The 10,693-nt window shown below is 44.1% G+C and overlaps 5 non-coding genes across 5 annotated transcripts; 3 read left to right on the top strand and 2 right to left on the bottom strand.

Annotated features, from left to right (window-relative positions):
- Nucleotides 1-351: 351 nt before the first annotated feature.
- Trnam-cau lies at nt 352-424 on the top strand. Its single transcript has one exon. It is a non-coding gene; the product is annotated as a tRNA-Met (tRNA).
- A 1,400-nt stretch (nt 425-1,824) lies between these two features.
- On the top strand, nt 1,825-1,897 carry Trnak-uuu. Its single transcript has one exon. It is a non-coding gene; the product is annotated as a tRNA-Lys (tRNA).
- A 424-nt stretch (nt 1,898-2,321) lies between these two features.
- Trnam-cau lies at nt 2,322-2,394 on the bottom strand. Its single transcript has one exon. It is a non-coding gene; the product is annotated as a tRNA-Met (tRNA).
- A 5,990-nt stretch (nt 2,395-8,384) lies between these two features.
- On the bottom strand, nt 8,385-8,457 carry Trnaf-gaa. Its single transcript has one exon. It is a non-coding gene; the product is annotated as a tRNA-Phe (tRNA).
- Nucleotides 8,458-9,024: 567 nt separating this feature from the next.
- Nucleotides 9,025-9,096, top strand: Trnae-cuc. The gene has a single exon. It is a non-coding gene; the product is annotated as a tRNA-Glu (tRNA).
- The last annotated feature ends 1,597 nt before the right edge of the window (nt 9,097-10,693 follow it).

Raw genomic sequence — 10,693 nt, 5'->3', positions numbered from 1 at the left:
TCGAACCCACGCCCCCGAAGAGACTGGAGCCTTAATCCAGCGCCTTAGACCGCTCGGCCACGCTACCGTTGGTGTAAGGGGTTTATGTCTCCTCTTCCTGGAGTATCCGTAACGTGCCAGGCGCCTTTGCTTTGCACGCGGCTCTCTGCAGCGAGCTCCCATTCTGCACCCTGCGCTCTAATGCAGAAGCGCAGGCGCTCTTCGGCTTCGTATCGCGGAGCTCCGCAGCAAAAGCTCTTCTAGGTGCTGTCGGTGCTGTCGTATCCCAACTAAAAAACACAAGTCCGAGACGGAGAGGCCAGCTCCAGAAGTGGCAGGAATACACGATTACGGACCTTGGCCTCTACGGGCGCCTCCTTAGCGCAGTAGGCAGCGCGTCAGTCTCATAATCTGAAGGTCCTGAGTTCGAACCTCAGAGGGGGCAGCCAGAGTTTTTTTTTTTGACATTAACTTTAATTCCTATGAAGAGAACTGAGCTCGTGTGTTCAGAGACCCAAACACTACTAATGAATGGGAACAGGTAGTTTTGTATGTGTAATATAAAAATGGTCTGTTATAAGATAGCTGGAGCTCGCCTATAAAATTCTAACATTCCAGAGGCAGAGGCAGGTGGATCTCTACATGGCCAGTTCCGAGGCCCAGTCTTTACAAATAATTAAACTTACAAATTTTTCACCATCCATTGGAGCCAGGAGAATTTTCAGGTGCCTTTCAAATACGCACCTCGGCATTTACATAAATACGGAAGCCAGAAAACTCCGCTACCCAGGGTGTAAAAGAAAGGGAGGGCAGGGAGCGAGGACGAAAGGTGTAAGAAGTGCGTAATTGCCGGTCGGGTCTTTTAAACCACTCTTCTGGTATTGCTTATTATCGGATCATTTCATCCCACTCGTGGTACTCCATGTGAAAAACGAAACAAAACTAAAATGCAAAAACAAACCACAAAACTCTCACCAGGCTGGGCTTTCGGTCTTCACGGAATTTCTGAGTCATCCAAACTGCAAGACTCAGGAAAAAAAGTCTAAAAGAGAAATAAGTAAGGCGAGGAGGACAACTATTCTGGGTTAGGATCGTATTCTACACAGGTGTCTGGTTTTCCCCTACGTTCGTTCATCACGTGCCGGGCATTCTCCGTCCATCTGTCCGTCCACCTGTCCTCTCTCAGCTCCGGGTCTGCCGTCCAGCTCTCTGTCCTCTGGAAGGGCCCGGTGTCTACCATCACAGCTCCAAACTCCATCGCCACCGCCCTGCCTCCTGACGCCTGCCAACCAGACGAGCCAGAGAGAGAGTGGCAGGCGGGAGAAAGGACGCCGACTCCGTGTCTGAGCAGGCAGTGTCTCCGTGTCTTCGTGTTGCTGCTGCTGTTGTTGTTGTTTTTTGGTTTTGGTTTTGTTCTTTCCGTCTGTCAAACTGTCCTCACCCCCACTCTTTTTGTGTTCCCAGGACCATCTCATTACTATTATTAGCCGCTGAAGCAGCACCCCTGTTCCCCCCAACCCTGGCCAGTGCTCAGAAATCCCGACCTCTTCTTCTGAAGTCCCCAAGCCCAGCAAGGGAGCAGCCGTTTCCGGCGATTACTTTCGCTGTATTAACTTAATTGAGCATTACTGTTTCCTTAGTCGGGTCATTGCTGTTCCATAAGGGGTGAGGATTTAACACTGAACACCGCAAGAGGAAAATGAATGCTCTTTTGGAGTTTGCATCTCGGCGACGAATAACAGACAATAAAACTTTAAGTCCGTTGGCCAAATATAGAATGAAAAATAGAAAGTATCGGTTTTCTTGTATCTTTCTTTATTCATCCAAGAACACCTGTCCACAAGAGCCCGGATAGCTCAGTCGGTAGAGCATCAGACTTTTAATCTGAGGGTCCAGGGTTCAAGTCCCTGTTCGGGCGTCGTTGTTTTTCTATTTCTCGGATCAGCACTGTTCAGGGAGGGACATTTCTTATGCTTCTTAAGGGTTTCTCAACGACTAAACCAGGAAACCAGCTATTTTGGATAACTTTGTTTAGCCAGATCTATAAACCTACTCATATTTCTATAAACCACACTCATAACGAGTGTGTAGTGGTAACGAAGTTACGTATCTATTAAAAAAGGAGGACTTCAAGTAAAATTAAGTACTAGTTATACATCCTTTTATCAATAAATTAAGTTGTTGGGTAGGATGCTGTCTGAAGGAAGAAACGCGGGTAGAATAATTCTTTTCAAGTGGAGTATGATGGTAACCAGCTCACGTTCTAGAACTCAGGAGGCAATCAGGAGATAGTCTGGAGTTTTTAACAATGTGAAACAGCAAGAAAAGTTAAGAAAATGAAGTGCCCCCTCTGAGGTTCGAACTCAGGACCTTCAGATTATGAGACTGACGCGCTGCCTACTGCGCTAAGGAGGCACGTGGCACCTTACTTGAGACATTTCACTTTAGTAACATACACACACTACGTTTTGCCTACGTCAGCTTAGATGGTGTTCTTAAAAATTTTAAAACTGCCCCCGGCCCCGAAAAGATTCAACAGCTCCCCAAACCTCAACTAGATAAAAAAGCCATTTTGACTCTTCTGCTCCCCCTCAGGACATATATGCAAGGGATTGTGGTCTTAAAAGCATTTCCTCAGCCAGTCATTCCTTACTCTCACCCTCTTCCTTGCACATCAAATACGCAAGGTCGCCTTCCTAAGTCCCGTAGACTTTTCAACACACTGAACGCAGTCTTCTTCCTACTCCTCGATCCAGGAGTCCAAAAGGGACACCAGAGACCTCGAAGCTTAACGAATAAACTGTTCTTTACAGAAACTCTTAGGAATCTGTCAGTGTGAGAACAGGAAGAAGTGAGAACTCGAGGTACCCAGATATGCCTGGGGGATGAACTGGTTTCACACTAGGACTTCTCTCGTTCTTCGTGTCTCCGTTGGATTTGTGAACCGTTGTGTGATTGATTTTCCGCATAAAGTGCAGAAGTTGGAGAAAACACAGAAACCGTTTAAAATACTTCCCCCAGCTCCGGAGATCAAAGTGGTTTTACAGTCTCTGTCTCTGTTTTGCGGAGGACCCCGACTTTCCATTTATAAAGTGTCACAAGTGTTGTAAGTATTACGGTGTACACGTGTTACAAGTGACCCAGTCACGGATCTTCAAGTGCCCAGTGTCAGTGTGTGTAGTCCAGTGTGTATAACCCTGAGCGGTTACCCGGGTAAAGTAGATTAACTGCTAGTTTGTATCAAGTGATGTAGACAGTGCTAGTTTGTATCAAGATTCTGATAGTTTATTTTTGAATTCTACGAATAGCAGAGTTCAGATAATGAAGATGAGAAAGATTATATTGCAAATGCCAGCATCACCACCCAGACAAACACTGAAAAAACTCTGATTATCCTATTTTAACAACAGACAGAAGGACACATAGCTGGATTAGGGACCTGATTACCAAAACAGAGCTAACTGCTCTTCGTGGAAAGAAGAATTTAGAAGTGGAAATGTACAGGGAGTGTGTTAGTCAGGGTCCCCTAGAGGGACAAAATAGGTAGAATGAAGGAGTTATTAGAGTGGCTTACAGGCTGTGGTCCAGCTAGTTTGACAATGCTACTCACCCACGCAAAGTCCAAAAAAAAGTCCAGTAGTTGTTTAGTCCACAAGATTGGATGTCTCCGTTGGTCTTTAGTATATGCTGGAATCCCGAAGACTAGGCTCTAATGCCAGTGAAGGGATGGACTTGCTAGCAAGAGCAAGCAGCAATGAGAGAGCAAGCTTCCTTCTTCCATGTCTTTGTATATGCTTCCAGCAGAAGGTGAGGCCCACATCAAAGGTGGACCGCCCCACCCTGAAAGATCTGGACTGAAGTTACATCTTCCCATCTCAAAAGATCCAGGTTAAAAGTAGGTCTTCTCATGTCAAATAATTAAGATTAAAATCTCTCGTAGGTGTACCCAGATGCTTGGGTTTTAGTTAATCCAGACTTATCCAAGTTGACAACCAAGAGTAGCCTCCACAAAAGAAGAATAGCCACCAAAGGGAAACCTAAAACTCACAAGTCCAGAATGAGTCAGACAGTAAAACTCAGACCATAAAACATCGCCAAGCAGCGTCATTGCTTAGTTGAAAGTAGCGCTGTGCATCATAGATGAACAAATGCTCTCTTAGGGCTTGTCTTACCTTGGTTTCAGTTGTTGTAATAGAACACTATAAAAGCAGGAAAAGGCCTTATTTCACTTTACAGTTGTAGTTCATCATCTAGGGAAGTCAGGGCAGAAACGAAAGGTGGAAACCTGCAGGCAGGAGCTGAAGCAGAAGCCTCGGAGGGGATTCTTACTGGCTTGTTCCGTACAGCTTGCTCAGCAGCCTTCTTATACACCCCAGGACCACCTGCTCAGGGGTAGTGCCCCCTCTGATGGTTGGACCCTCTCAGGTCAATTATTAATTAATCAAGACAATGGCCTACAGACTTGTCTATAGGCAAGCTGATGGGAACTCTCCAGAAAACTCTAGCCTTGTCAAACTGACAGGAGACAAACAAACAAACAAACACAAAACACAAAACACAAAACAGCCCGGGCATAGCTCCTGAGTGTAAGAAATTGTAATCTCAAAAAAAAAAAAGAAGAAGAAGAAGAAGAAAAGAGGAAAAAAAAAAGAAATTGTGATCTATGGGGGAGGAAAAACTCAGGAAATTTTAATGCCATGGGCTAGCCCCAGTGCAGATCTTATTTTGACCTCGATCTCTTTATCTATCAAGTCAGGCATCAAATCAGAGCCACAGAAATATAAAATGTTTCCTCTAGCTCTTAAGTACTGTCATTTGGAAAATGGCCTTGGAAACCATCTTGATTAGTACAAACAGTGAAACCTTATATACTGGTTAATTTCTTTTGTCAGCTTGATGGGGTTCAGAATCCCCTAAGATGGCTCACCTCTGGTATGTCTGTGAGTGAATTTCCAGAGAGATTTAACTGAGGGAGGTAGACAGTTGGACGGAATAAAAAGGACAAATGACGGTTGTCATTTGTCTGCTCACTGTGGACTCACTGAGACAAATGTCTTCACACTCCCCGTGCGGTGTCTCCCTGCACAGGGAACGGCACCCACAGACCGCGCGCGAGCCACAGTAAACTCTTCTTCCCACAAGAGGATGGTGCCGGCCATTTGGTCTCAGTGATGATAGCAGTACCATTCAGTACAGGAAACACGACAAATGGTTATTGATAATTGATCATATTTAACAGACAGTATAAATAGAAAATTTAGCAATTCTATTCAGGCTCTAAACTTATTACAGAAAGTGAGAAAAATCTTCCTTAGACTGGTTGGTTGGTTGGTTGGTTGGTTTGGTTTGGTTGGGGAGGGTAAGTGGGTGCTGAGACATAGTTTCACTATGTAGCTGTTATAGTTTGTATGTGCTTGGCCCAGGGAGTGGCACTATTACAAGGAGTAGGTGTGGCCCTGTGGGAGTAGGTGTGTCACTGTGGTTGTAGGCTATAAGACCCTCCTCCTATTTGCCTGGAAGTGACTATTCTGCTAGCAGCCTTCAGATGAAGGTGTAGAACTCTCAGCTCCTGCACCATGCCTGCTTGGATACTGCCAAGCTCCTGCTTTGATGATAATGGACTGAACCTCTGAGCCTGTAAGCCAGCCCCAATGAAACATTGTCCTTATAAGAGTTGCCTTAGTCATGGTGTCTGTTCACAGCAGTAAATCCCTAAGACTGTATCCTTGGCTGGCCTGAAACTCACTCTGTAGACAGGCTTGTCTCAATCTCATGGAGATCTGCCTGCCTCTGCCTCTTGGATGCCAGGATTAAACCCATGTGACACTTTGCCCATCTTGCATTGCTTTATACATTTGATATCCTCATAGCCTATGCCATTGCATAGGGTGTGACTTGCTCAGTTAGGAGAGCAAGACATTCTATTTTTTCCTACAGGCTTAGGATTACTTTTCAGATTCATCAAAGCATAAATGAATGTTTAATGTGACGTTTGCTCCTTTGGGAAAGGCAGGAGATAGCAGCATAAGGTTGCTGGTAAGATGGTTTTTGCTGTTCCGGGTCACAGCAAAGATGTCAGAATGTTGGCCTAGTCTAAATAGTTTTTCCAAATTGTAATACAAGAGGAATATGCTTTTGTAACTTGGAAAGGCTGAAGGATCAGCATGGGGAAAGGACTTGAATAAGTTATATACTTATATTTTCAATAAGGTTTAAAGATCAATATGGTTTTTATTAGTTAGGCAGTATGCCATCCATCAAGCTGAAAGGGGTTCCAGTACGGGGACTGAGAAGGAGGCTTTATAAGTGCAAAAGGATCAGTAAAGTAGAAATTAACAAGAAAAAGGATTCATCATTTCATGTTTCCTCCCCCTATGCTAAAGCAGGATTCTCCGTATACTGGCTCAGGTAGACTACGCCAGCCGCTCCTTGTGTTTTACACTTGTTTATCTGGATTGTTTCAAAGTTCTGTTTGATTACTTAGTAGAACAAGTGACTCTGTTCTGATTCGGTCTGTTGGGAGGGACCAAAGGCAGAAAGGAACTCAATTCTGAACTATAGCTTCATAAATTTTATTTAGGGATATCCCGTTAAATGATTGTGACAAAAATTCATATGCTAAAAAAAAAAAAAAGAAAGAAAAAGAAAACATTTGGAGTTGTTTATTAAAAAAAATTAGGCTGGCTGTTCACACTAGCAAACAAAGTAATGGTGTAAGCTCGGCATTTCCATCATGCTATTTTTCAGTTGTTTGTCTCTTCTGTTGCCCTGCCCATGTCGTTTATGCTTGCCATTGGCAAAATTCTGAGTATTCATGATTTTTTTTTATTTTTTGGGGGGTGTCAGGGTTCTGTTGCTGTGAAGAGACACAATGACCACTGTAATTGCCATAAAAAACACTTAATTGGACTGCCTCAGAGGTTTAGCCCTTTATGATTCATGGTTGGGGTGGGAAGCAGAGGTGGTGCTGAAGAGGTAACTGAGACATCTACATCCCCATCAGGCAACAGGAAGAGAATGAGACACCCAGGCCAGCTCGAGCATTTGAAACTCCAGAGCCTAGCCCCAGTGATACAGTTCCAACAAGACCACATCTCCAAGGAGCATACATACATCTGCCAAGTAGCGCCAAACTACCACGCATGTCCAAATGTTTGTGCAGCTGAATGAGACTGGGAACCTAAATGACACAGGCTATGTAAGAGTAGATATTGGGCTGAGCACCAGTTTAGTGTCCAGGGCAGGTCCCACTCACTGTGGGGTCCTGATTTTGATCACCAGTAATTAACAAAACAAAAACCCAAAGAAAATACCATTGTAAATTTTACGGTAGGCTGAATTGTTTGCCATTATGTAAAAAAAGAAAAAGTCCCAAATATAGGTGACTCACAGAAACAATATTAGAAACAGCCACTGGAGGGGACTACCCTGCTGTACCACGAGACAGACAGAAGAGAGTTATAATTATGACCTGCTTTGTTTTTGAGACAGAGTCTTACTCGATAGCCCTGGTTGGCCTGGAATTTGCTGTGTAGACTAGGCTGGCCTTGAATTCATAAGGATCCTTCCTGCCTCCACTTCCTGAATGCTACTGTCAACACAATCAGACACAAGTCTTACTTTTCTCTTTTTGGTTGTGAGCCTTAGTCTTTAACAGCAGAGCCCAGTGTTTTAAAGGAATTATGAACCATCTCTGCTTAAGCAGTTTTCTTGTGTTTTTCTGTCATTTATATTCTTATTTTATTGTTTAGCATCCTTCTGTATTTGTGAAAGGACAAGAGGGAACGTCAGAATCAGGACTGTGACATTGGACTATGTTTTATAAGGTATTGTTACAGGAAGCAGTTAGGCAACAGAATTGGGACATCTTTATTATCCTTGAAAATATATGTGAAAGTATTTAAAAGTAGAGAAATTAAATAAAAACCAAAATACAGGCCCTGAGAAGCAACTATTTCTAAAAAGTTATAGTAGTAAAGTGATGAAATAGGATCACCATACAATACAGGGAAAAAAAGTGGTGGGAGAGTTGAGTCTCTGCTTAAAGAACAGTTGTCAATTGGCTTGCATCCCACGAAAATTAAACAGGGCCAAAAAAGAGCCACAACACTTGAAAACTGGGAAGTTGGTGGTCATGATTAGTTGGACTGAATGGTAGCCCGAAGCTGAGTCTGACCTGATCTATCACGGTAGGACGTGAGAACCTGGGCTGGTTTGACCTGAGATATCGTCATGGGAATAAAGAGGTAAGTTCTGAGAAGGAGATGCGTTGGAGAAAAAGATGTAGAACAGCTCAAAGCCTAAAGAAGGACAGTAAATACAGAAGTAATTTTATTAAAGAGAACAAAACAAACAAACAAACAAATACACTAAGGAAAAAGAAAGAACGGAAAAGAATATACGGTTGCCGAAACCCGGGATCGAACCAGGGACCTTTAGATCTTCAGTCTAACGCTCTCCCAACTGAGCTATTTCGGCCCCGCCCAGCATCTCTGTGCTACGAGTTCTAATAGCTTTATCACGTAGGTCCAGGGTGGGCGTGACCGAAGAATGGCCACGCCTAACAGCGTCACTTAGACAATCTAAGATTAACTAAGATTTTTGATGTTCAGCTTTCTGTAACTTAAAAAGAGCAAGGAGACAATTTAAATTACTCTCTAAAATTGTCATTCCTTAGCGCCGAGCGTGGTGGTGCACGCCTTTAAACCTAGTATTCGGGAGGCGGAGGCAGTTCGATCTCTCTAAATTCAGGGCTAGCCATATCTTCGTAGAGTTACAGCTCAGGGCTGAGACACTGTCTCAGAAAGTTAATGATCTTGTTAATACTTAATAATAGCAACATGTAAATATATATTTTTATAATGTATTCTGAGTCAATTCTTATATATATGCAGGGGAGCACCGACCTTATCGTGCTCTTTCATGTCTTCTGATTTTGATTTGCTGGAATTTGTGGTTGGTAAATTGAATAAATCCAGCATGAAGGCACCACATGTTGCTTGGCCTATTAAAGTCATAGGTCCTGAGAGAGAGCACCTAGCAGTTTCCCTGGTGGTCTAGTGGTTAGGATTCGGCGCTCTCACCGCCGCGGCCCGGGTTCGATTCCCGGTCAGGGAAGTTAAACTTTTGTTCTTTGTTCGGAACGTATACAGTAAAATTATCTGTTTCGTAAGTGTGCTTCAGCTTGGTACCCAGTTTACTTGTGCTATTCCAATTGCAAATTTCCAGCTTATGTAATTTCATGATTTTTCAAAATTTTCCTAGCAATTATCTGATCCTGTGAAGACCGAGATTTTTTTTTCCCGAATGTTCAAGTGCTTTTGCTAGAGGACTTAGGTTGTGTTGCCAGAATCCACGGCATATTCCTAACAGCCGGTTGCCCGTTTCCAAGGAATCCAACGCTTTCCTCTTTCCTCATGAGCACCAGACATCCACGCGGCACAGACATGCACGCAGGGAGAACAGTCATATATTAAAATATAAGCAAATAAATATTATAAAATGAATTTGTAGCGTTTGTGCCTGAGAGCACTTTCGCACCACGTGCCCGCAGAGTTAGAGGCGGTCCTGAGCTGCCTTGTAAGGGTGAACCCGGAACGCTTCCCTGTAAAATAGCAAATAATGTTCTTAATTGTTGAGCCATTGACCCACCCCTTTCCCGTTACTTTCCTTCCTCCTCCCCAACTCTCTCAGGGCTTTAACATTTAAACACTCATGCTGTAAGGATGATTCAGAGAGAGGGAAAATTTGCAGACCATTTTCCTGAGAAGCTGGCTAGGTTTACACAGTGCGCTGTAAATATAAGTTGTAAAGGAGACAATTGGGAACTCGCGGTGCTTCCGACCGACTGGAAGTTTCCTGGAGGCTGGAGCAGGGGGTCTCTTCAATGTGTTGATGGGCAAAAAGCGGAAGGGCTCAAAATTTCTAGGGTTCCCCCGGCACAAGAGAACTGTTTAAAATGCTTCAAATCGGCTTTTCCAAAGAGAGGGAACATTGAATTTTCAGCTAGGCTTCTAAGACATTTTATGTCAAGGGACCAGAATTAATCGCAAGCACCAGAGATGCTCCAGAGAAGTGGAGATGATCGCTCCATTGTGACATAAAATCTCCTAAAGGAGAGATCTTTCCTGGACCCTGAGGCTATCCCGCGGAGCCCGCTGACTGTTCAAAGAGATCGGATTGTTCCCCTCACGGGAAAGCAGTGATACTAACGTCTACACGTCCCTTGCAGAAGGAGAACAGAGAAGGGCGAGAGCGCCGGTCTGAGCTGTCCTGGCAGTCGTGCATACCCCAAACCCTCCTTCCACACATATAGTACACCCTACAGAATAAATTCTCAAACTTCCTGCTTGCCCTTTGATGGTAGACGTGGAGTCATCGAACCCGTTTACCGGTTTCCCACGATGGCCGCCTAGATGGCCGCCTAGATTGAACATCCTCTCTCTGCCCTTCAGAAATCCTCTCTGGCGTGTGAGACAGGCAAAGGTTGTTTCTAGTTTGTTGTCCGGACACTCCGAGCTAGAACTTAGTTATAAACCTCCAGCAGCATGCTCGTAACTGCATTCTGTAATCATCTGCCATTTCTGTTCAATTCGGGGTACCTGAGGGGAATCCTGACTGGCTCGGATCAGGAGAAAGGGGGGCCCAGGTGGTAGCATTGTTTCTTCCAAAGTGACCAGGCAAATGAATACTTGACCACCGAGCTAATGGATCC

This window comes from Mastomys coucha, unplaced genomic scaffold (genome assembly GCF_008632895.1).
Source record: "Mastomys coucha isolate ucsf_1 unplaced genomic scaffold, UCSF_Mcou_1 pScaffold7, whole genome shotgun sequence".
Taxonomy (NCBI): domain Eukaryota; kingdom Metazoa; phylum Chordata; class Mammalia; order Rodentia; family Muridae; genus Mastomys; species Mastomys coucha.
This window is presented reverse-complemented; position numbering and strand designations above follow the sequence as displayed.